At 35.8% G+C, this 27,997-nt stretch overlaps 1 protein-coding gene and 1 long non-coding RNA gene across 11 annotated transcripts in view; one reads left to right on the forward strand and one right to left on the reverse strand.

Moving 5' to 3' along the window:
- Positions 1 to 11,808, forward strand: part of LOC148110397 (uncharacterized) — a 31,837-nt gene extending 20,029 nt beyond the window's left edge. The window contains exon 3 of the long non-coding RNA XR_015723949.1: positions 11,394 to 11,808. This is a non-coding gene — a long non-coding RNA (uncharacterized LOC148110397). The remainder of the gene's footprint in view (positions 1 to 11,393) is intronic.
- HDAC9 (histone deacetylase 9) overlaps positions 1 to 27,997 on the reverse strand; it is a 726,671-nt gene that overhangs the window by 580,829 nt on the left and 117,845 nt on the right. The window lies entirely within an intron of this gene.

Consider the following 27,997-nt stretch of genomic DNA (forward strand, 5'->3'; position numbering starts at 1 on the left):
TAGATCTGGAAACGACGGAGTCATGATCTGGGTTACTCCTCCAGCTTTTAAGAAAATCTGATATCACTATATCCATTCTATAGATGGAGGAACAAGGTCCAGAGAAATTCATTGACCTGCTGCCAACGACTCCAAGAGCAAGGAGTAGGAAAGTTGAAACCAAAAGCAAGATCTCTTTTCCCCTGACACATTGAATGCAGTTAAAAAACATTAATCAGGAAGACTGAAGGTCAAGCAGCTTTCAGGATAGGCAGTATTTAAATATAAGATGACCAAGGCTCATAAAAGATCCATATGAGGCTGCAGTAAGAAAAAGGGTCACATAGATTACAGAGTTTTACACGTTTTGTCATATCTGTCAATTACGGCAAGCACAGATGCTAGGCTTAGAGAATTACCAGCATCTGAGAGAAACTGAGACAGAGATGGCTCTCTATCTGAATCCAAAGCTTTATAAATGATATTTTTCTTACTATGTGTTGTGTGCACTCTGATACTTCCTTTTTTTTTTTTTTAAGATTTTATTTATTTATTCGACAGAGATAGAGACAGCCAGCGAGAGAGGGAACACAAGCAGGGGGAGTGGGAGAGGAATAAGCAGGCTCATAGCGGAGGAGCCTGATGTGGGGCTTGATCCCATAACGCCGGGATCACGCCCTGAGCCGAAGGCAGACGCTTAACCGCTGTGCCACCCAGGCGCCCCCACTCTAATACTTTCAATCTTGTGTTTAAATGCTGGTCTCAATCCCCTAAACTGATTTCTCAGTTGGTCTCCTGTCAGAAAACAGTAGTAATGAGGGGTAGGACCTCTCAAGTTGTTGGACCAAGAAATGCCCGGGATTTCGTAGAAGAGAGAAGAGGAAAGTAGTAGTGGGCATATCATCACTTTTGGTGCAGAGGCTGTTGGGAACCTGATAAAGTAGAAATGAAATGGGTAAAAGATTTTGAGTCTTTGAATAAGTGAGAGATTATAGTAAGATTGACAGCCAGCCAGGGCTTAATTTGTTGCCTTGATTTAACCAATTTTAAACATTACAAAGCTTAACAACATTACTATGAGGAAGTCAAACTATAATTTGCTTCCAGTATTTATATAAAACTATTTTTAGAATTTATGAAAATGAGGGATGAAGAAAGAGGGAGAATGGAAGAAACAGAGTCACGGAGAAAGAGAGAGAATGAGAGATGGAGGGAGTGAAAAAGCTCCTGTTCCTAGCATCCTTCCCATTTTAATTCTCTGGGATTACCAGAAGAGAAATACTTAGCCTTATTCAAAACCAACAGATCCAATAAATAATGAGCCATGCAGGATAAATTAACCACTTGTTAAATGGGGCTATTTTTTAAACTCACCCAAAATCACATATGATGCATATTCAACATAAGTCCAGATACTAAGGATGAAGTAGGAGCATGCATGCACACACTTTTTGTGTGGTTGTTGCAGTCTTCAAAAGTAATTTTTGCACTCACTGATTCCCTTAGAGCCTAACATTGCTGTGATGTAGGCAGGGATAATTTAGAACTTCTGTTGGTTTAAAAATACTATTAAAAGTTTAGCCCCATAAAGTTAAAGCAATTTAGAAGTTTAGGGAATAAAAAGTGTAAGTAACTCAGTATCCCAGGGCTAACAACTGTTAAGAGTTTGCTGTGTATCCTTCCAGACACACTCTTCTATATATATATATATATATATATATATATATATATATATATATATATATATATACACAAACACACACAACATATATATAGCATATAATTTCTTTTCAATTTTGCAATCTGTCTTAGACCTTTCCATGTCTAGATGTATGTCTCTATCCCATTCTAATGATAGATATATCATAACTTAACCCTTCTCCAATTGTTTTGTGAATATAAAAAAAAGCCTATAATGCTGGAGTTAGAACAAATGTATAAATATTTCCATACCATAATTAATTCTATAAATTTGGACTGATTGCCCAGGACACATTTAAAAATTAGAAATTATAAATTAGTACCCAAAACGTTTCCAATAATATATCTCAATGCCCACTTCCCTATTCCATTAACAACACTGAGTGACACCAACATCCCAATAGCTTTTACCAATGCTCAGGGTGAACAAAAGTAACATATTAATATCTCTTCTTAAACATATATCATATGCTTATTGGTCATTTGCATTTCTTCTATGAGTCATGTTTGCCTACCCTTTGTCCATGTTAATACTGAGTTTGTCTGGTGATCTATAGGAACACTTTATATATAACATATATTTATGATATATATTTATGTATTTACCTAGTATCTAATATATGTTACATATATTATCTATAAGTCTACAACATGTGAAATTTGCAATCTTTTTTTTTTTGCAATCTTTTTCTTTATGCCTTCTAAAGCATATATTTTGGTGGTAGGAATTTAAAACAAACAAGCAAACAAACAGATTACAGATGAGCACATAGAGACTCAAAGGGTTTAACTGACTTGTCCATGGTCACATAGGTATATACTGGTGATTCCGAGAGTCTGACTTTAGTTGGCTGAAGTTTCTCTGGCTAGAGCTCAAACGAACAACAGTAACAAAAAAGCCGTATGATATTTTTGGCAGGCTTTATTTCAAGGTTCTTGAATATATTATACATATATAAACATGCACACATACCACACACATATAACCATACACTCTTTTAAAATTCTTCTTTTATTCTCACACATAAAAGGCTACTTTCTACAGATCGTTTTAGCTTCAGATGAAGTGAAATTGAGTCTAAAATCAATTTTAATTAAAATCAGCTCAAAAAACTTGATACTGGATTGCCAGTGCTAGGAGGAGATCTGCAGAGTTTTAGCTAGTAAATAAAACCTTCAGTCCCACTAAAGAGAGCCTTAGAAATCCCTCTAGTCTCACATTAGCCTCATTCTGAAAAGAATCATTAACTATACTAATTCCATATATATATATATATATATATATATATATGAATATATATATATACACATATGAATATATATATATATAGTATAGTTAGATTTGTTCATCAATAAATGATATGAACCAGAGTTTGAACTTCAGGACCAGCATGCGTTTTATTTCTGTCATATCAAATCTCTCCGCTACCAAACTTGTCTTTCTTCCATAAATAAACAATGCTACACCACCATCTACATTTCATTATCTGGCTACTGCTAACACAAGGATAATCTGTATATTAAAATAAAGCCTCACTTGGCAAATGCAAAATTTTTATCAAAACATAATCTACTAAGTTTACAACTCAAAAGGTATAACCACCCTTAGCAGATGTTAAATGTTTTACATTCTTTTCCTTGCAAAGAAGTTAAGTGAAATATCTGTTGTATGTGTGAGGCATCAGTAGTCCCACATGACAATTCCACAACTTAAAATCATTAAAACAGATGGAGTCCTAAAGATCTGTCTATCTTGAAATTAGTGTGAAAACAAAACAACCACATATGAATATTTTTTAATGAAAAATGAATAGAATGAGGAATCTTTTCCTCATTTATCATACCATTATTCACAAGAGTTCCTAGTAGGATTATACCAACTTTCAACAACTGCAGCTTTTTCCCATTAAGATTACTTACCTAATCATTTGAAACAGGTGATCAAGAAATAATTTTTGCACAATTTTATTTGAAGTAGAAATTCTCAAAAATATACTTTCAATCGAATTTCGAATGAACAAGTACACTTAAGACTCTAGCAGTAATAGATCCTATAATATTTACTTTTTTAATATATTGCTTCAATATCTTCAGAAAATAAGAACCATCAATAGAAGTATTGTGCATTTATTACTATTAGTACTATTACATTACATGTAATAGTATTCCATTACTATTAGCATATTATTAATTGCACATAACTATTATTAGTACTAATTAGTATAGTACAAATATTATTTATTTAACTCTAGTTTGTATAGCCTAGATAACCACAGATTTTGATCCTGTGCATAACATAACCCTTCTTTCCAGATGTTTCAAGCACACAAATTGAACATTCAAATTTCCAACATAATCCTCAGTGTTCAGTAAGTGGAAAGTAGCCTTATTGCTGATTCCAGGTGAAGATGCAAACAAAAGCACATTAGAATGTTTTAACAAAGGCCACAAATCTGAGAGACGGGATAGCTTGCATCACCAGACTTGTGATGAAAAACCTATGTCAGTTCTCACAAATATTTCTTCACTCATCAATTCAGCATTTACTGAGCATCTGTCATGTGCAAAGCCTCAGACTAGGCTCCAGAAATCCAAAGATAAATAAGTTAAAATAAACGTCCTCACAAAAGTTCAGTCTATCAGAAAAACAGGTAAGTATAATGGTTGCGCAACGACAAGGTTCTACTCAACAGAAGAATGAATAAGGGAGCTGGCAGGGGGTACAAATAGCAAGAAGGCATGGGTGCATACTTTATTCAGGACCCTTCAAATAGCACTTGCCCACAGAGAATGTGAGTAGGACTATGTAGGAGGTGAGGATGGAGAGGTAAAAAGGACACACTATGGAATTCTCACTTTATGACGTAGGCAATGGTGTTCTTTCGGCACAGTGTTCTTTCTATATATACAAAGTTCTCAATAAATGCTTGTTGAATACACTGAATGATTTTAGGTAATAATAGGTAAAGAAATTAATGTTGAAGTATAAAGAGATACATAATTCACAGTCATACTCAGTATTGCAAGTATTATACAGTATTGAAACCAGTACATAACTCCATTCTTGAATACAGAAAGCAGCTTTTTAATGTTTACTTATTAAGTCAGCATAGGGATATAAAAGAATAGTAATAATATTGGCAGCAGCAATATATACATCAGCAAGGATTTATTATATGTATTTAAGCCCTCCATTTTCAAAGCCCATCACAGCTACGATCTTATTTGGTCCTTCCTTGATTTGGAGTTCAGAGTGTTACTGGGGATATAGCACATGTACTAAAAATACCCACAAAATTAAAGCATGGCAGCTTTTGATTAGGTATCAAAATTGGTGTCATAGACTAGGAAAAATAAATGGTAATATTGCATAGACATGGTATGACCATATTATGGGAGTCAATTCCCTAATTATCATGGCTTCATCATGGTGGGGCTCTTGAAAATATAAGAGGAAGTATCCAAGCAATCTCTCCCACTTTTGTGACCTCACAGAAGTAACAAAGTCAAAGACTTTGACATTTAATATATTATTTTGTGTGATCACTATATCTAATCATTAATTTATTTCAGCCCTTTGTAGGATCCTTAAAGTCTCATTTTGTTACATTTTGTATCCACAGTGCTTCACGCGTATAGAAACAGTTTCTAAAACAGGTTGTGCATCATAAAGGCAAATAGTGGATTGTGCACCAGGATGGGATGGGATGAGGGAAAGAGGAAAGGGGCAGGGGTGGGGTTCAAGGAAGGGGGAAGAGGAGAGGAGAGAAAAGAAGATAGGTATGTCATGGCAAGGCAAGGTTAGGTTAGTCTAAAACAGAATAGAACATATCAGAGTGCACTAAATATATAAAAACATAATGAAGCTTAAGTTTCAATTATATGTATATGTGCAAGTAATCATAATTTAAAATTATTTTATTAGTGTAGGTTGTGGTCCACAATCTTGAGAAACGCTAGTTTAGGAGGATAAGTATATGCTTTAAATTCAGACTGGGTCAACTTCCAAGTTTGGCATAGCTGGCTCTACGGTCTTTGACAAACCAAATCACTTGGAAGCCTGTTTCCTAAAACTGAAATAAGGATCTGAAATAAGGATGATACTCTTTAGATTATAGAACTGTTACAAATTTAAAATTTAAGTGAACTAATGTGTGAAATACCTAGAAGAATTCCTCAGGTGCCTGGTTGCTTCAGTCGGTTGAGCACTCAACTCTTGATTTCTGCTCAGGTCATGATCTCATGAGCCCACAATCAGGCTCTGTGCTGGGCATGGAGACTGCTTGGAATCCTCTCTCTCCCTCTCCCTCCTCCCTTCCCTACCCCTCTCCCTCTCTTAAGAAAAAAAAAGAAGAAAGAAAGAAAGAAAGAAAGAAAGAAAGAAAGAAAGAAAGAAAGGAAGGAAGGAAGGAAGAAAGGAAGAAGGGAAGGAAGGAAGGAAGGAAGGAAGGAAGGAAGGAAGGAAGGAAGGAAGGAAGAAAGAAAGAGAGAAAGAAAGAGAGAGAAGAGAAAAGAATTCCTAACACCCCAGAAGTATTCATAAATTATCAATATTATTTTATGGTAGTTCCTTAGATGATTTTACTTGAATGCAACTGAAATAATTCTCCCAACATTTCTGTTAACAGTGAAAACATAATCTAAAGAGAAATCTAGCCTACTGAGAAGAGTTTATATTTGATGTCGGCTCTCAGACTCATAGGAAATGTATCTAAATAGCATAGGAATTCCATGATTTGGTTCAGAGAAATTTTGAATTTCTGCCTCTACAAGTTCGCATTTGCATTAATTCTTGAATTACCTGCAACATGTGAAAGTTGTATCAAAGAGGTAATCTATATCTCCCTTTGTTTTTATTGCAAACATCACATTGTAAAGACAAGTTTAAATATACACACATTCCCACACATTTCACTGGCTATCTACAATTGAGAACACAAAAAGAAGCACTAGCATCTAATGGGAAGTAACTTTTCTATAAAAATGAAAGGATGGGTAACATATTTGTAACTAAAGAGAAAAAAATATTCTTGAGACGTAAGCACTCGCCGAGTTAAGGAGGTGGTATGGAAAGAACTTTTCTATAAAAATGGAAGGATAGGTAACACATTTATAACTAAGGAGAAATAAAAATTCACACTCTCGAGACCTAAGCACTTACCTGAATTAAGGGAGGTGGTAGTGGGAGACATAAAACAAAAGAAAGATAAAAAGGAGAAAGCAGACAAATTCGTATTAATTTATTATTCGTTTTATTCCTTCAACAAATTGGAAGTATTTATTGAATCCCTACTTCATGGAAGATATTATTCTAGGCAAGGGTGGCGGGGCGGGGGGGGGGGGTGATACAGTGATTCCAAAATAAAGTCTCTCTGCCTCCGTGAAGTTTATGTCCTAATGAGGGGCAAGAGACTACAAACAACTAAATAAAGACACACCCCCTGCTGGTTGTGGTAAGAGCTGTGAAGAAAGCAGGGGAAGGGGAAAGGGAATGTGGGGTGGGGTGGGGTGTAGTAGGGGTAGGATTGGTAGTTTGTACTGAGTGGTCAGGAAAAGCCTCGGGAGGCAACAATGGAGCATAGATCTGAAGACTGGCGCAGATATCTGGGAGAGGTGATCTATGTATCTACCAAGGAGCAGCAGCAAGTACAAAAGCACCAACTTCAGAGTATTCTTGGCATGTTCACAACTCGGCACAGGGGTCAGGGTGGAAGGAACGAATGGCAGGGGATGAATGAGAGTGAGCGAAGCACAGATTCTTACAGGCCCTGGAATGCATTTCTGCTTTTCATCTGAGAGAGATGAGAAGCTACTAGAGGGTTCTAAGCAAAGGTGAGGCATAGTATGACTTCTAAAAGCTCACTGGGGCTGCTGGTCTTAGAATCAACTAAGGCAAGTTGGAGACCATGGGGTTTGTAGCAGAAGCAAGATCAATGAGAAAGCTATTGTAATAATCGAAGACCCACAGTACAGGCCAAGATCGGCAAGATTATAGTAGAGATGGAGCTACTGGGATTCAGGGATAGGTAGACTGGTTGTGAAATAGGCAGAAAAAAGAGTTAAGGAAGATTGCCTGAGTTAAGATAGATAGAGGTAAGTGACATTCTAAAATGAAAGAACAAGAATGAGCAATTTAAAAAATAAAAGAGGGAAAGGAAAGAAAGAAAAGAGAAATGAGAAAAGGAGATTTAACATGCAAATATTTACCCTTAGAGAACTCAGAGTAAGTTTTACCCCTGCTAATAATGAAGTATTCACTGGCAGTTGCAGGTGGGTAGTTAGGCAAGGTCCTACCCTGGAAAAGATGAGGCTCTGGGCATGAACAAGCACCTATGTTCCTTTAAGGGCTTATCTTACTACAAGACAAATTTAGGAATAGAACAGAGCCTTCAATTTGAAATAGTTGTTAGAGGCAAAGCATATTAGGATGTTGTCGTGCCTGCAACAATCGGTTGTTACTCTCCAGCTGGTTAATGCCAGCCAGGCAATGAAGGTAATTGTAAGGATCAAAGAGTTGAGCTCCTACAGAGAAGCAAGTGCATACGTTGCCAATATTTCATCATTCAGAGCTACATTCCTTCTTCTCCTAATATGAAAGCTATAAAAGGAAAAGGAAAAAAAAAAAGGCTCTGAAAGTGCTATTGTTAAGACCAAAAACTAATTAGTCATTGCTTCCCAAAGTGTTATGTGAAATGTCTCCAGAAATAATGGTCTGCTTTCTCAGATTTTATAGGTTTGCTGAGTCTAGTGTTCTCTGGAATTTCCTGTTTCCCTTGCTAGGGAAGATTGAGTAAACTTTACAAGTCATCTTGAATAACACAAACCTTTCAATAAAGGCAATCATTTGTGGATTCATAAAGTATACAACTAGCCTTGAAATAAGGATGAGAGTGGTAAATAAAAGCAATCCCGAGATTGTGTATATGAGTGTGACTAAACTTTTTGGTTATTATAAGCCTAAGGTAGTCATTTTATATTCTTTGAAGATGATGAATGAAAAATTCACATTTCCTTTCAGGGTGTTCACATGTCAAATAAATTATGGCCTAAATATGGTAACCCAACACCCCTAATGTTTGTAAATAATTTGCAACAATTCAATCATTAATTACACAGCTATCCCTGAATTAAAAAGTTGCCGTTTGATATTAAGTACGATTGTCATTGTATGTTAATAAAATATTCAGATTCTATGCTTCTCACTAAGGTTTAAAAACAGTATTAGCATTTGTGTAAATGCTGCCACTGATATGGAAACTCACTTGGAGAGTGACAAATGACTTTTGCACAGCAGCTGCCTTCACAGGTTCCCATGTACAAAAAATAATAAATATAAAGTACTGACGTTTCTCTTCTAAAGCTCTTGATGTATACCAATCCAGTCTCTGAAATTACTCTACCTGATTCAGTCACATGTGGCTCATAATTACACCTGACTTATTCATAGGAAGTATTATACATGTGTTAATACCAGAAATCAAATGCAAATAATGAGTCTTCAGGTCTGCACTTGTGTATCCACATATCACTGTGCTAATATATATGGGGTCTATTCCCCACTGAGAGCTAGCAATTAGTGTCCAAAATGAAAAGGTATTTCTCTTATCAAAGTTGAAAAATATCTGCTGGCTTGGTAGACGGCAAGTTGACTTGAATTCATTACAAAGGGATATAATTACTTAAGTACAAAATAGACCTGTTATAAGACATATGATGATTCCATCTATATACATAGGATCACAAGGATAATATTGAAGAGACTTACAGTTTATTCTAGAAAGAGCCCAAACCGTGACGAAGCTTGCCAGGGAAAAACTGTCTCTCAATAGTTTCTATGGATGTAATGTATAATGAGTATTTAAATGTTAACTCTCCAGAATCACAACCCCCATAGCACTTTCTGCTTTCTGCAAAAGCACGAATAATTTAGTATTGACTGGAAAAGCAAGATCCTCCTTTGGACCATGAATAAGACTTAGTTAAATGTTAAAATATGCCACAGAGGTCATCCGCTCTGATATTTTGAAATCACAAAATTCATTTTAGCTGACAAGCTTTATCAAGGGAAAATCAGAAAGCAGCTCTCTCCCCAACACGTGGCACCTTCCTGCTCAACTATGAATGGGGAAATATGTCATGCCACCTTCAGCTTTGTATTTTTCTGTTTCATGGTCAAATACCTGCTGAATAATCTTAGCTCTTATTCAGTAGTTTTCACAACAGAGTTGTCATACATTTCAGATGCAGACTGTCATTTTACAACTTTTCTACATTTGCTTGAACAAAATTTTTGGAAACAATTTTGTTAATAATTTTGCATTAAAATTTTTTTAAATCTATTTGAACACAGTTCTACAAGTTGTGTACAAATTCACGTCTGAGTAATTTTACTAAAAGCAAAGGTTTAACTTACTAAAGGGTATTTTATGTCCAAAAAAAAAAGATGAGTAATAAAATTATTTTCACAAATCTTTCCTAGGTAACCCATAGATATCTTTGTCACATAACATGAGTACCACGTAATTTGAATACACAATAAAATGATCATAAAATATATCATTATCACTGCTACTGATTGCTTCATTTATCTACTAAAGGCTAATGGAGGAGAATACCCCTTGGATTTTTTTTTTTGGATAACCTTGTTGTAGAAGTCATATAATCATGCAATCTCTACAAGGCAGAATAGAAATAGTGCTAAATGCCTTCTCCTTCTGAGGTATGTTATTATACAGGTTAAGAAAAACAATTTTGAAAAACAAAATTTTCATATAAACACTAATCAGTAAGCACATAAAGCTAAAACTTCTAAAATTTATATCAAACTTTATATTTTTCTGTTTATTCTGTCCTCCAAATATTTAAAGGAAGATTACTACTTTTGTTATTATAAAATGTGACTAAAATAAACAAATTCAAAGTGAAGGAAGGCCCTATTTCCTCAAAATATTCAAAAACAATCTTTATACAGGAATTTAATTACTATATTGATGGAAAGTAGGGAAAGGGAAAATCTACTATGTCTCAGTGACTGTTATGTAATTTATATATAATTACTTTACTTGATCTTCATACCAACCTGATGAGGTAGATATAATTATTCTCATTAAACAAATGAGGAAAATAAGACCCAAAGAATTTAAAATAACAGCCGAAATGTACACAATCAATGAGGTAGGATTGGTATTTGAGCCCAAATCCATCTACTTCCAACTTCTTTTCACTACACCATGATGAAAGGGGATGTTTTAAAAAAGAACTCAGTAGATTGTCAAATGACTAGCAGTGAACATTTGGAAACTCTCTGACTTGGGTGAGAAGTACAACTTTGTATTGTTACATTAAAGATCAATAAAGTGGAATATCATCATTCCGAATCAAAGAATGACAAACTCACATTTCAACTTTAAGAGTGAATATAAAACTATAGCATTATATTTATAAGTAATATGTACCGAAAAGACTTGCATAAGTAAGTTTTCTTTTTTCTAATTAATTAATTAATTAATTAATTACTTTTTAAAGTAGGCTCCACGCCCAACATGGGGCTCAAACTCATGATCCCAAGGTTAAGAGTGGTATGCTCTACAAACTGAGTCACCCAGGTGCCCCAATTAAGGAGTTTTCTCGTTCTATTCAAGGATATAGATAGTCTTCAGATGTGTTGGCAAATTCCTTTCCTCCTTGTAAATGTACACAATTTCTCCCAACAGGAGATGGAGTCCATTCCCCCTTCCCTTGAATCTGAGTTGGTCTTGTGACTTGCTTTGGCTCATATAATGTGGTGTGAGTTGTACTGTATCAGTTCTGAGTGAAGCCATTAAACACTTCTAGCCTTTAAGACGCCTAGTACCTTCGGCTTTCGCTCCCTTGAGATCCAGCCTCTGTGTAAAAAGCTTGGGACTATGAATGATGGGAGGTCACATGGAAAAAAGCTTATGGAGAATGAGAGGCCCTCCTGGTCTTGCCATCCTCAGCCCCAGCTGAATGCCATGAGAGCAGACAAGCCATCCCGCCAAGAACTATCGAAAATGTGGAACCATGAGCAAAAACTGATTGTATTTTAAGTCACTGTATCTTGGGGTGATCTGCTACACGTAAAGGGAAAATGAATGTGGTGGCTAATTAAATCTGTTCTTTTAAGCTACCTCTTTAAGCTTGTAATATCTTATGAATAAAGATTTCTTCTAAAGTGACATCTTACCATTTGCAATGACATAGATGGAACTAGAGGGTACTCTGCTAAGTGAAGTGAGTCAACCAGAGAAAGACAATTATCATATAACTTCACTCATATGTGGAATTTAAGAAACAAAACAGAGGATCATAGGGGAAGGGAGGGAAAAAAAATAAGACAAAATCAGAGAGGGAGACAAATCATAAGAAACTCGACTATAGGAAACAAACTGACGGTTGCTGGAGGGGAGGGGCTTTGGGGGATGAGTATGGGGGACGGGCATTAAGGAGGGCACATGATGTAATGAGCACTGGGTGTTACATGCAACTGATAAATCACTAAACTCTACCTCTGAAACTAATAATAAACTACATATTAATTAATTAAGTTTAAATAAATACAATTTAAAATAAAATAAAATAAAAAATAAATAAAGGGACACCCAGCACCTAGAAATGAGACTCTCAGTATTGTAAGAGCAGTAATAAATTAGGATTACTGATTTTCTAAGAGTTAAGCCTTAAACTAGATAGGATACATAGATATATATACACCCGAAAAGAGGAAAAAAAATCAGAAGTTACTTGTTGAAATTTTCACTCAATAAAGACATACAAAGCTAAGGTTGAAACATTCATAAAAATAATCAATGCCGTTTTTAAAGTAAAAGCAAAAGATACCTGTTCTGAATAAACTGTAGTACTCCAGGTAATTGGTTGTAAAAAACAAACAAGTATTAATAAAACCCACTAGTTTAAACCTGTTATAATTTTAGTAAAGTGTATCTCAATTACCCAATAGCAGTCTGCTATAAAACGACTTTTGATAGAAAACTGATGTCTTTGTAGCTATTAGCTCAGTAGAAACCTTTCCACATTAGTCTTCAGAGGCACACATAAGGACTATTAGATTGGAAGTTTTAAGACTTAGCCCCTCCCTCCTCACACTCAGGGCTGGGAAGAAGCGGTGGAATTATTAACATGAAATTCAGATAGGAAATGAGTCTAAAGAGAGGAAAAAATAACCTACAACCCAATCCATTTTGAGGTTAGTGGCAGCTTTTTTTTTTCTTTTTTTCCTTTTTTTTTTTTTTTTACGCTAATGACAGGTTGGGCTGTAGCCTGCTGCTACTTCTTTCTCTCTCCAAGTCCAAACCCCACGGTGATTCCTTCCTTTCCCATGACCTATTGCCAGACTTCTGCTTTCTTTCCCCACAGGCTTGGTTTCCCCCTCCTTTGAAGATTCTGTTTTATAAAATCAATGCCTCATTCTTGCCTATAAGAGTGCTCTTTGGAGACCACCGTTAGTAGTCAATTGACGGAAACTGGGCAAGGGGAGAGTTGATTCAGATTTTCCACATGTGTATAAGCATTTGTTTATAATCTGCTCACAATTTGCCTATGCATTCTCCAACCAGGTCATCTCACCTGTCAATATTAAATCTATTAGTTGCCGATGGCTTCTCTTTTCTCCCCAGTGATCACTGCCCCATATTTTTTTTAAATATAATTGCATAGGATTGCAAAAAGTGATTAGATGGGGGAAACTGAGGAGAATGAGAAGAGTTTATAGACTGTTTCTCACCATTTTATTGCCTGCTAGAAGATGAACCCTAGGAAAAGAAAAAGTCTTTAGTGTACTTGGAGAGAGAACATACTAGAACTAAAGCATGTACTTCTAGATGTGAGAATATGTCCTCTATCAGCTGGGAAAGTAATCAGAATCAAAGTAGAATGAAAAGATCTACATTTAGACACAGTGAGAAAACATAAGAATATTCAGTGGCTCCTAAAAAGAGATTACAACAGAGAATGACATTTTGCCAGTCACAGAAAAACCAGGGTCAAGGCATTAAAGATATACCCAGACTGGGAGCAACCATCACCGGGATCCCTTCTGGGGCTGGTCCAGGGCTTAGCCTCCACAAACAATAACAACCAGACTTTCAAGATTTAGTGCTGTCCTTACAAGAGACTGTTTTCACTCAGGGCCCTCATTAATCTTGTGCATTCACCCCAAGCCTAATCACGTGGCGAGCTAAGGTTAAGAGTCTGTTCTTGGGGAGCTAACTGCTTACTTGTGAGGTAAACTCACTCATCCATGACACTGAGCTACCAAGAGGGCAGTGAAAGAAATAATTTAGGAAATTATGCCCTGGAAGTTTCACGTTATGAACATGTGAATCTGTCTCCCAGCTTCAAAGTTACCTCATTTGGGGAAAAAAGTTCCCTGTATCCCTCCAGACCTAAAAAGAACGGCGCTTTTCTTTCTTTGTTTTTAAGAGATGTTATATCTGCTAATTTTAAGGCAAGTTTTGAGATATAAAATTCAGGGGAAATTGTTTTGAAAGGTACCTACTTCTTAAGTAACCATTTTTAAGCTAATTCGTTTTGTAAAAATTATTTTATGTGTGGACTAATTTCCTGAAAACACTACAGGATCAATTTACTAAAACAGTATTATTTCTATAGTCTGCGAACGAGATAGTTTTCATTCAGAATACACAAGCATGAAGGATAAAATGGAATGGGACAGAGTGAAGAAGTTTTGAATAGTAAAAATGAATGCAAATCAGGTTAGGAAGGTAAGGTGACATGATGGGTGTCTAACCATGTCCAGATTATAGCAATATCTTTGCGTTACAGGTCATCTCTGCCTTGAATGCTTTTCCATCAGATCTTTGTAAGGCAGCCTGTTTCTCCTTCAGGTATCCACTTAAATGCCACCTCCTTGGAAGGCCCATCCTTGCCTGATCAAAAGCAGGCTTCCAGGCACTCCTGATTACTTACTTTGTTCTAATTTCTCCAAAGAAGTATTACTACCTGATATATTTTATTCACCTCCACTTCCTGCTCCCAACTAAAACATAAGCTCCGTAAGAGGAGAAATTTTATCTTCCATTTTTCACCACTGAAGTCCCCAGAATCCCTTGGAATGTCTGGCAGAGATTAGGTATTTTATAAAATCTGTGGAGTCAATGCATAGACAAATGAATGGATGCTTTCAGAAGAGCTTACTTTGAGGCATAAATTTTATAAGCTTTTAGTATGAAAAATCTGTATCAAGAAGAAACTTTGGTATCCCTGATATAAGGCTATAGCTAAGACTATAAAGAGAGCAGGAACTCTCTTTATTGTAGATTACTATGCCAGGGCCCATACTTCAAACCCAAAGTGATTTACTAAGATTTTACTATTATAGATGACATAAGCATACTAAACTGATATGGTTAGCTCCAGCAATCACAAAAAGTAACACAACAGAAGTCAGTGATTTCTGCAAACAAAATAACTACAGGAAGTACACCTATTCCTGGGCCTGAAATTCAGACTTCATGTCAACAGTCTAGAAAGATAAATAAATCATCCTGGGTAATCAGATAGTGTGCTTGTCCCAAGTGCGGGAAAACTACATTTAGGAGGAGAATGTTTGTTCCTGCCTGGCCTCCCAAACTACTCTGGCAATTTATCTAATCTCAGTGGCTTATAGGTTTTGTTTATCTCATTGAGGTCCACTTCTCTGTCCCAAACATTTCTGTAGAACAGCAGATCTTTTCGTTTTCACAAAATGGGGGCTGTTCTCACGGTGCTTGTGCCTGGGGCTGGAATCTGCAGGTGCAGGCCTCCAAGATTCATGGGCAGCCATCCCTGGAATGCTGCACCCTTTCCCAAGTGCAGGAAACAGGCTGCAGGAACTTTGCACAGTAATGGCGTATGCTTGTAATTTTTAATGAACCTACCCAGTGACATATCCTTACAGCTATTTTCATAAAGAATCCAGAACGTTTTTATAAAAATGGAAATATTTTTAGGAGAACTTAGCAGAAGAAGAGATTTATTTTTTTAAAAAAAGCAGGTTTCCAACCCTCTTCGAAGGTTTAAAAGGCTTATTTCAACAACAGAGCGTCATTTATCATGAGCAGCGTTCTCCTCTGTATAATAACGGGAGCAATAAATGGTACACAGAATGGAGTCACTTGCCCATCTTTGGAGATTCTGAAGTGTGTCTGGAGAGGAACATATTGCCACAATTTTGAAAACACTAAAAGGTCTCTTCTCACTTCGAGTCGGGGAGCATGGTCTTCTCCTGACACAGACCTGCGTCTTGCGTATAACCTTACCTTAGCTGTGACATCGTGAGCAATTACTTACTTCTTTAAGACTTAATTTCTTAAAGAATAGTGATAACCACCTCACAGAGCTGTAAATTTTGAAAGATATAACATATTCCTTAGCACATCGATAATTAACACTTGTGTTTATTATTATTACTCTGATTAAAATATTATCATTACTAATATCATCATTGAAAAGGCATTTTTCTCACTGGCTAATGACTAGTTTTATATGTGTTGACTTGACTGGGCTGAGGGATGTCCAGACTGCTGGTAAAATATTATTTCTAGGTGTGTCTATGAGGGTATTTCTGGTATAGATTCGTATTTGAATCCGCAGACTCAATAAAGGATGCTCCCTCACTGACACTGAAGGGCATTATCCCATCTTGAGAAACTGAACAGAACAAAAGGCAGAGGAAAGATGAATTTGCTGGTTTTAGCTTCTGCCGGGGCATCCGTTTTCTCCTGCCCACAGACATCCTGATTCTCAGGCCTTAAGATTCAGATGAGAACTTTCACCATTGGCTTCCCCATTCTCAGTTCCTCAGACTGAATTACACCACAGGCTTTCCTGGTCCTCCAGCTTTCAGACAGCAGTTCATGGGGCTTTCTACCCTCCATAATTCAGCGCACCAATTCCTATAATCAATCTCTCTCTCTGTACATACACAATATTATACATATATAATAAGTACTCAGTAGTTTTATTTGAAATATAATTTTACTTTTTATTTTTATAATGCAGTGTGTAGTATGACATCTCAAAATAACAGACTGCATATATAGGATAAGTGAGTCTAAGGTTTCATGTGTGTGTATATATATGTATATGTATACACACACACACACATATATATATAGAGAGAGAGAGAGGGAGAGAGATCTGATAGATAGATAGATAGATAGATAGATAGATAGATAGATAGATCTCCTAATGGTTCTGTTTTTCTGGAGAACCCTAATACACTGGCCATATGTTCATGACAAAGAAGGAAGGGACCAAGTCAGTTCCTGTTTTCTGCTCATAAAGAAAAACAATATTGGGAAACAATCAAAATCGAACATCAGTTTCCAAATAATGTTTGTAAATGGTGAGGAAAACACTGAGTTGCATAGCTGCTATGGGGTAGAGAAAAGAAGGAAATATAAAGATGGCCGGAGCTGGCCATGCAAATATGTCACACTGTCCTCAAAGATTCTATGAGTTGTAGAGGGCAGAAAACACCATCCTCAAATAAAAAAACACTCAAGAAGAGGAACAATACTTGTTTTCTTGAATAAAGTTTTATGGTAACCAAGATTTGTAAAAAAAAAATAAAATAAAATAAAAAAGAAAGTAAATAGGTAGAGCTAAAGTATTTCAGCATGCCAAACAGTTGTTTCCAAACTGTTAGCGTACCTAGAGCAGTAAAACAAAAATTTTATGGGGAATCAACATAGGATGGACCACTTGTATGTACATTCACCAGATAATTACTTAAAAAAAAACAAAACTTACCATCCATCTGCTATCACAAAAAAATCAATAAAGCATGGAATTTTATCACTAAAAATGTAGGAGGGATGAGGTCAAAAATTAAGTCTTTTAAATGGAATAAATTTGGTTTTATGAAAATCTTCCTATATTTTTCCAAGGTCTGGTGAAATCATCCTTAAACCTAAGTACTCATCCATGGATATCACTTTGTAAACCACCTACATAATCTGTTAGATTGCCCGCAAAATTTTTTTATGAGCAATTTTTTTTTTCTGAAAGGAAAAAAAAAATATAAAGCTTTATACTAGGATTTATTCTCCTGAGATTTACTCTCTGAGGCTGAAACTTCAATACCCAGTTACAAAGTCTTCTCACTTCAGCTCTCCACCAAGTGTCAAGGAACTTCTGCTTTCAACTTAGATGGAGTAACAAGAACTAAATTTACCCTTCTGCCTGAAGCAAGAAAAACCCTGAAACAGACAAAACCTGAAACTAAAACAATGGTGTTTAAGATCCCGAACTTAAAGTAACACAGGATACTTAATCCTAAGAGATGGAAAACAAATGAAGTGAGTCCTACAGTTGTCCATGTTTGTTGTCTTGGAAAAGTTTCTAGGTGATGGCACAGGGAAGGAAAGCCCAGGAGGAGCCTGATGGTCTATTAGACTTGAGGAGACAGACCTGAGATTCCAAGAATGGCAGCTAGAGTTTTCAGGACAGAGTATCAGAAGGACGAGGGCTGCACTGAGCTAAATGCTGAAAACTGACAAAGGGTTTCCACTAAATATTCAGCAGAGTACCAGTCACAGGACCAGAACATATCTGTGAGGAAACTCTTTGAGGCATGGGAAAGAGCCACGAAACACATAGGCTAGAAATAGTTCCTGTTCCCATCATCCAGGCCACTGTTGTATCAGTACCAAGAATAATTAGTCCAAAACTAAACACTAATCTAACCTTTTTTACTTTATTTTATTTGACACAGAGAGAAGCAGACAGAGAGACAGCATAAGCACGGGGAGCAGCAGAGGGAGAGGGAGAAGTGGGCTACCCATGGGGATCATGACCTGAGCCAAAGGCAGACGCCTAACTGAGCCACCAAGGCACCCCAATACTAATCTGATCTTGTCAAACAAATCTTAAAAGCAATACCTGAAAGAATAAAACTGTTTACATGTAACTGTACTGTTTCCCAGAACAAAGCAAGATTTAAAAGAATATAAAAATATCCAGCACCCAACATGTTAAAATTCACAATGACTGGTTTCCACTAAAAAATTAGCAAGCATTCAAGAAATGCAGGGAAATATGACCCACGGTGAGAAAACCAGCTAACTGAGACTGATACAGCACTGACACATGTTAAAAAAGCAGACAAGAGATTAAGACAGTCATTAAAACTATAACTTATATGTTAAAAAAAAGTTAAACAGAAATATGGAAGATATGAAAAAGACAGAAACTGAACTGCTGGAGGTGAAAATTATAATGTGTGAGATGAAAAATATACTGGATGAAATAAATGGCCAAGTAGACAATGCAAAAGAAAAAATTAGTAAACTTGAAGGCATAACAATAGAAATCATCCAAAAAGAAATACACAGAGAAAAAGAATAAAATAATAATAAAAGCATCAATGAGCTATGGAATAATGTTAAGCAGTCCAATATATGTATAATTAGAATCCCCAAAGGAGGTTGGAGGGGGACAGAAAAATATGTGAAAGAAATTACCCAAATTGATGAAATCTGTAAGCACACAGATCCAAGAAGCTCAGTGATCTCCAAGCACAAGAAGCATGATGAAAACTAAACTGAAATACATCATAATCAATATACAGTAACCAAGAATGAAAGCAGATGTCTCATTGGAAACAATATGAACAAGAAGATAGTAGAACAACTTGCTTAAAATTGGTAAAAAGCAGATATAAAGGTGAAATCACTAGAGATTTTGTAGATATTACAAAAATAATAAGGCAATATTATGAACAAATTTTTCAAAAAGTCGGATGACTTACAAAGGAAATGGATATATCCCTTGAAACACTGACAGCCGAAGTTCACTTAGGAAGAAATAAGTAATCTAAATAATCCTATATCTATTAAAGAAATAGATAATTAGTTTAAAACATTCCCATAAAGAAAACTTCAGCTTAGATGGTTTTACTTGTGAAATCTAGCAAAAATTTAAAGAGAACTTAATATCAAGTCTATACAACTCCTACAAAAAATTGAAGAGGAGGTAATACTATCCAACACCTTTTATGAGGCCAGTATTACCTTCCTACTAAAACTTGAAAAGGATATTACAAGAAAAGATAGAGATTAATATCCCTCATGAACATAAATTTAAAAATCCTAAATAAAATTTTCACAAACCGAATTAAACAATATATAAAAGGAATAATAATACATCATTATCAGGTAGGGTTTATCCCAAAAATGCTTGAATGGTTTAACATTTGAAAATCAATGTAATTCCCCATATTAACAAACTAAATTAAATAAGTCTACTAACACATTAACGATACAATGATAGTATTTCCATGCTAAGAATCCACAAAATATGTACAGATACATTGAGTTACTTCAGAATCAAAACATTTAAATGATCTCTGAATGGAATACATTTGCAAAACTTTGAGTAGATATAACCTCTAAAAAAATCTTATACTGATATTGTATAAGTTCCTTAAATACTTCTTTCAGGCATTTCCCAGCATGGATGGACGGATGAATGGATGGGAGGATGGATGGATGGATGGAAGGAAGGAAGGAAGGAAGGAAGGAAGGAAGGAAGGAAGGAAGGAGGAAGGAAGGAGAAGGGAGGGATTCAAAACAAGAAAAACTTTGAATCGGTATTCTTTTAGGAGATTAAATTTTTCTTCTAATCATTATGAGAATGAAACAAACCTAAAAGATAAATAATATCAGAGAGTACATAAAAACCCAAAGCGCCTCACTAATCATTTTATCTGTCAGCAGCTAAATGCCTCACTTTGATTGCTACTGGGCCAAGGTAGGAGGGCAGTACAGAGAGCAGTGGTTCCTGAAGGGTGCGCTGGAACTGGTGAAGCAGAAGGAGGTATAATCGAGAGGTTCTAATGGTACTTAATTATTAGCCATCGTGGAAATATTTCAATATTTTAGCAAACGGTTCAACAGGACCAGTGTGAACTGGCTGAATAGTAGCCCTATGGACATTCTAGTTTAGACTGAAAAATACATACACATTAAGCAATTGAGAACTATCCCACAGTCCATCAGCATCCCTTCTGATCTAAGAAATAACTCCATTAGAAAGTCAGGAAAATAAGTATTGCAGGAGACAGGACCTCAGAGCTCTTGCCCAGCTTGGACCAGTTAAGAGCTGTGTAAACTTTGTCAAGCTACTTAATGCCTCTGAGCATCAGTTTTCTCACCTGTAAATTAGGAGAAAGAGAAAACAAAGAGAAGAAAGACAGGGAACTTCAAAGTAAGGGGAAAACAAAGAGGTGGACAGTTTACAGAATGAAGAGGCAAAGGAGAAAGGCTTGGAGCACATGGAATTGGGATGAAATCTGAAGGGATTCAGAAAAATTTATTCTCCAAATAAACATGGAGAGAACAAGAAGTTGAGATAAAAAATATCAACATCAACCATCCTCAATTTCCCCAGTAAATAATAAATTCAAGCAGGGTAGTCCACAAAAATAACAAATAGCCTTTCTCCTCCTCCTCCTTTTATTTGTCTTTTTAAAAATCTAGTTTATTTCACTTAGCATGTTTTTTTTTCAAGATTCATCCATGTTGTATACCATGTATTATAACTTCATTCCTTTTTTTTTTTTTTAATTTGAGAGAGAGAGACAGAGATATCAAGAGAGAGCACAAGAGGGGAGGAGAGGGAGAAGCAGACTCCCGACTGAGCAGGGAGCCCGACTAGGGGCTTGATCCCAGGACTCTGGGATCATGACCAGAGCTGAAGGCTGATGCTTAACTGATTGAGCCACCTAGATGCCCCAACTTCATTCTTTTTTATGGCCAAATAAGATTCAATTGTATGTATATACCACATTTTGTTTATCCATTTATTTCTCTTAAAAAATTTTTATTGAGGTAAAATTAACATTTACCATATTAGTTTCAAGTGTACAACATAATGATTTGATATTTTTTACATATTGTGAAATGATCACCGCAATCAGTCTAGTTAACATTCATCACCACAGTTACAATTTTTTTTCTTGTGATGTAGCCTTTCTCCTTCATTTAAGTTATATATTTTTTAATTTTTTTTCTAAGAAATATTTGTATTCACTATAACAATGTTTTTTCTATGTATGAGTCAGTGTTGGTATTTTTAATACATTGCCCACATACTTTGTCTCCTCATCAAAGACTAGACCATGTAACTTAGCAAATCAAGATGCAAAACTTTGTGCTGTCTCAGAGGTCACTTTTTTACTTATAATTTCTTTCTTACACATATCTAAAGATACTTTAGGGGACACCCTAGGTGGCTCAGTTGGTTAAGCATCTACCTTCAGCTCAGGTCGTGATCCCAGGGTCCTGGGATCGAGTCCTGCATCAGGCTCCTTGCTCAGCAAGGAGCCCGCTTCTCCCTCTGCCTGCCGCTTCCCCTGCTTGTGCTCACTCTCTCCCTCTCTCTCTCTCTCTCTGACAAATAAATAAAATCTTGAAACATAAAGATCCTTTAGGTAACTTACACAATCCATTTTTGGCCAAGACAAAAAAAGTCAAGAGTGATAATGGAGAAGATATACTTATCTCCCATTGTTTCATAAGAACAAGTACAAAAGTTCCTTTGTTGTTGGTCCTTTAATGGACATTCTCCCCAATTCTAAATTTAAGAATTTATCCTGTGACTCTTACAAAAGTGACATTATGCAATATAATGTTCGTATCTTTGCTTCATCTTTACAAAAGTACAATGAAAGTAATTTTTTTTCTTTAACAAATGAAAGACGTAATGAAAGTTCCATTTAGCTCAAATATTTTTCGAGTTTTCATTTCAATACATTCAAAAAGTAAATGTTAAATAACCACATTTCAAAATACATTAAGTATTTTAATATCTTAGCAGCATTCTAGTTTTGGTACCTCAGTCTTAAAACATCATTTATTTACTTCTAATTTCTTCCCTCTGGCCTTCTAATTTCCTTTGAAATGAAGTTTCTCATGTGTGGTCTTAGTCTGAAGTGAGTTTATTGGCAGTTTCATTTAAATCTTATCATGACTGGCTTATACAATATTCAAGAATAGTAAACTACACTCAGCTTAACACTAAGACACAGCATCTTCCACAGAGTTAGTCATTATTATTTAATAACACAAATACTAAGTATCTTGAGTTTTAGGCTGCATAAACATCAGCCTCAGTTATACACTAAGATAGGAAATGTTATTTTACTCACCTGGGTGTCTAAGTAGACAGAACACTGACTCCCTCGCCTATTCATCGTACCCTTTATTATTATCTATTCCTCTAAGTATCCATTTATTTCAAAGATTTCACCCAGCAAAGAATTTCATAACATAAGAATTAACATGGTTTCATATGTTTTATAAACAAAGACACATGTAATAGCCAATGGAGCTTCTAACATATGTGAGAGAGGTTATCATTCTCTGTTAATGTAGCAATAAAGGTATTAATGTTATGACCTTTAAATATTAATAAGAACACATAATTTTAATTTGGTAAAACCTTAGGAATCCAGAGATGGACTCCAGGTGGCAATCGTTACTTCTCAGAATTCTGTTCTTTTTCTTATAGTGCTTTAATTGAACCTAGAGAACCAGTAGTATATTGTAGTCATCACAACTTTTTCCTCAAATTAAATTTGCTATATCTGCAATTCCTCCTGCTCTAATACCAATTCACAGTGGAAATATTTATAGGAAATTATACACTACTCTTTTGCATGTTCTTCAAATTATGGCGACACCTTCCCTATTTAGTTGATAGTTAAAACTCATGAATGCTTTCAAATAATATAGTAACAAACATATATGATTAACTCAGATGTTTTATAATTTGCTTAAGCCAAATCACATTTTTAATTAGTTAATCTGAAGATGGCCATATTTTAAAACCTCGAAGTGACACTGCTATAATGTGGTTGAAACTGTTTCATATTATGTGAGTTTCTAAAGTTTCTCAAATCAATACTCTGTTAAGTATAGATAAAGAAATGATCCATTTCATTATATTATTGTTTCAAACCACGTTTTCACTACAGTCTTCATTTTTTAAACAGTCATTTCTTCTAATATGTATATAACAGGTTATATACATATTAGAGAGTTATCTCTACATTATATATATATTAGTGAGTTATATATATATTAGTGAGTTTTATCTCACCGTTGAACTACAAAAACATGGGGCTCTATGTCCCTGTTGCACGTGGCAGACACTTTTTATTTTGAGTCACGTTTGCTTTGTTTTCTGCCATAGAGTAAGGAGCTCAAGCGTTGGAGCAGGTCAGACATGGGTATGAGCCTCTTAGTGACAACGTGCCCAGCAAGTTACTTCGCCCCTCTGAACTTCAGGAGGATAATGATTTCTCCATCATGGAGCTCCTATAAAACTAAACAGTCAAACTAAACCTCTGTGAGGCACATACCACAAAGCTCACCAAGGAAGCTGCAAGCAATCGCTACCATTCTGCATTACAGTCCGAGGAAGACTTTCTTTGCTGAAACCCGTGCCTCCACGGGTATGCTCCAGTATACCTCTGACTACTACATTCCACCTGTGTTTTTTTAATGGTTATTAAAGTGTTCTCAGTGAGCTTTTTTGTTGTTGTTGTTAGTGTTTCCGGCTAGGAACTAAAGAATGTATACATAAGACCTATCCCTATTACTTATTTTTAAATAAATGTTCCTCCTAGACAGGCACCAAATACTGAAAGTACATTCCGATAAACTCCTGTGGAATGATGTGGATCTTTCCCGAAAGTGAGGGACCCACCAGCACTCTGTGGATACACCAAATACCCGAAGCTGGAACTCCTGGCTTATTAGCTTATTAGCACTTACCAAACATTGACAGACAAGCCTATGCTGCAAACTGCTTCTTGCTCAGCAGCTTAGCGCCTTTTCTCTTGGCAAGAAATAGATTTCCAAAACCAGGCTTTGATTCTCAAATACTTCCTTGACTGAATTATAATTCTCTAGAGCTGCCTTTTTTTTTTTTCTTAACATCTTTCCTACAAAATGGGAGTTTGCTTCCCTCGCTAAAACAGTGCACTTTTGGTAAGGCTTATATTTACCGCATTTTTAAAAAGACCATTTTCTTGATAAGAATAACATTTGGAGTACTTTTTCAATTAAAGAAAAATTGAGGGTGCCTGGGTGGCTCAGTTGGTTAAGTGACCAACTCAGGTGGCTAAGTTGGTTAAGTCTTCAGCTCAGGTCATGATCCTGGAGTCCCAGGATCAAGTACCACATTGGGCTCCCTGCTGAGCCGGCTTCTCCCTCTGACCCTCCCTCGTCTCATGCACGCTCGCTCCCTCTCTCTCTCATTCTCTCTCTCTCAAATAAATAAAATCTTTAAAAAATAAATAAATTTAAAAAATAAAAAAAATATTTAAAAAACTGAGATAGAAGCTTTGCTATGCATTCCTACTCTTGCATTTCATCAGGTCAAAAAAAGCTATAATTTTTCCTTCCTGAAGAAAAACAGACTTGAATAAATATAAAAGTAGGTAAGGTGAAGGGAACAAATATTTAAGAGTTACAGTCCTTTCCACTCTATTGTATGTCTATCGCTCTTTTGTTACACACTTAAAAATGAGATTTTAAAAACTAAACTATTTTTAAAAAGCCATAAAATTGATTCTTTAGTCCTTATAAAAATATAGTTTCTTAACAGTGTTGTGTGTGTGTGTAACTGTCCTGCTCAGAAAGCATTCTCTTTCAAAACAAAGTGCTATAGGTTCTTGGCACACAGAGTTTTGGAGAAAGATTCTTATGACTGATGTCAGAATTAAAAGCCCCAACAGAATTGTCCATCCAGTACAATTTTCTTTCTTCATCATTAACACTGACCAATGTCCTATCATATTTTTTTAAAGATTTTATTTATTTATTTGACAGAGATAGAGACAGCCAGTGAGAGAGGGAACACAAGCAGGGGGGTGAGAGAGGAAGAAGCAGGCTTATAGCGGAGGAGCCTGATGTGGGGCTCATTCTCATAACGCCGGAATCACGCCCTGAGCCGAAGGCAGACGGTTAACGACTGCGCCACCCAGGCGCCCCTGTCCTATCATATTTTAAAGGGATACATTTGAAGAAAGTTTTTGTTTTTCTTTCTCTGCAACAAATGGATGCAGCATCTTCAAACTGAAACAGTATATATTCACCAATAGAGTGAAAAAACTAAATCATAATCCAGTATTTCAAAAGAAATATTTTTTGATCATGACTTAACACTGAGAGAAACAGAAATTCCCCCAAACAATAAGTAAAGAAAAATGCTGAATTAATAAAACAGGATGGAAATAAAACAAATATTTTCTATAGTTCATTTTCCCACCTTTTCTTAATTAAAACTAACTCACTTCATTATGTCTTTATGTTAAAATAAGCTATAATCCTAATTACCAAAAGCTACTTATAAGATTTTGGGGGAAATTATTAATTTAGACAATATTTTGTGGGTTCCCCCCATTACACATAGAAAACATACAAAAGTATAGCTTCCAAAAAACTACAATCATATCACTTTTTCCACAATTTAGTTTATTGTGTGGAATCATATCCCTAACCACAGTATATGTCTTTATATTTCCTGATAAAAAAGCAGACACAAGAAAGGAAATATGCTAACATTTAAATATAACACAAGTGTAATTAAGCAAACACTGTCTTCTAAGGGGAAAGATTAAAACATCAGATTTACAGCATTTCATGTGGTAGAAGCAACTTCTGAAGTAAGAGCAGTTTCTGAGGGTTGAGAGGTGAATGCAGACGGTGTCACTAAGCTTTCAGTTAGTCTCAAAAAGGTACCACTGTGGCTAATTATTTTCTTCTATGCTTCTGTCTATAAGCATTACACTTTTCACTTTTCTATGAAAAAAGACCCATAGTTAATGAGAACCATAAAGATTCCTTAATCAGCTTATATTGTGAAAGAGTATTAAAGTCTCCACTTTCACAACAGGCACATGAAATACACACTTTTATGATATATTACTAGCACAGGAACTTACATCTCTCTCCCCTTGAACCACCTGCAAATTTTAATAGTCATGTATCGCCAGGGTACCAGAAACTCATAAAAGTTTAACCTGCTAATTAACAAGTAGGTAAAGTTCCAGCCCTGTACCATAATTCGTTTGCTTCCAAGGCATAGTCAGCAAAACCTAGAAAATATTCCCTTGATTTTTTTTTCCAAGGCAGCTATATTCCAGGCATGATGCCTTACCAAGGTCACCAAGAAGTAAAAACACACAAACACATATCAAAAGTCATGTCTTTACGGAGGGCTAAAGTGAGTGAAAATGTGGAGGCCTAAAAGTGGATTTGATTATCTCCAAAAAATTGCTACCTGCCGGATTTTATTAGGACTCAGTCACTCTCGTTACAAATTCAATCCGTTCCGTTCTTAGTGTGGCTTCACTATAGGTCTGAGCTGTTTGTTTTGTTCCCATTCCCTAGAGGCTGCATTAGAAATTATTATATATTTACTAGGACTGTTTGTTCTTATGTAAATATCCAAATCAAGATCCCAAATGTGGAGACCACAAAATACAGAAATCTAAAGAGAGAATTGCAAGAAAGAAAAAGCCTCCCAATTCTTTCCTGTAACAATGGTGATGGCTACTAACGACATTCCGATAAGATGACTTCAGGCTATGTAAGTTTCATAAACGGCCCATTAGTGTCAAGCCCTTGGTCTCAGTCCCAGCACAGCTAGCCATACTAGGAATTACTACCATATTAAGAAATTGGTTATTTTTCTGAACTTACAATACCAGGCAGAGCTATTTTCTTTTTCTAGTGTTTTATTTATGTGAACTAGCTTCCTAAGGGGGTAATTAAAAGATTTATACCAGAAAGCTAGTAGAGGTATTATATTATGTCTGACTTTTCTGTAACTGAGAGACTATCTACATACATAAAGGCCAACAGACAGACACAAGTTAGGAAGTGGTTTATTCATTCGTTCTTATTTTGTTGTGTGCCTTCTATGACATAAGAATAAGGGACTCTAAGTACAGTAATTAAAAACAACAACAGCACATTCCCACCTTCATGTATCTGATTACCTAATGAGCACAAATCACTAGCCTGGTTCTTCAACATTTGCTGATTTGGTGCAACAGTCTTTTCTAGCATCAAATTCACAGACTAATAATAATAATAATAATAACAACAATAACTAGCACGTATTGAGTAAAACTTTGTGCCGCCTGGAATGGTAAGAATTCTCTCTATGTATCATCTCATTTAACTCTCCCAATCGTTCCACAATGCAAATACTATTTAAGTACAATGGTGAGTAACCTGACCATTGACCACAGTTGAATATG

This window comes from Ursus americanus, chromosome 3, assembly GCF_024610735.1.
Source record: "Ursus americanus isolate L20-20 chromosome 3, mUrsAme1.1.p, whole genome shotgun sequence".
Classification (NCBI taxonomy): Eukaryota; Metazoa; Chordata; class Mammalia; order Carnivora; family Ursidae; genus Ursus; species Ursus americanus.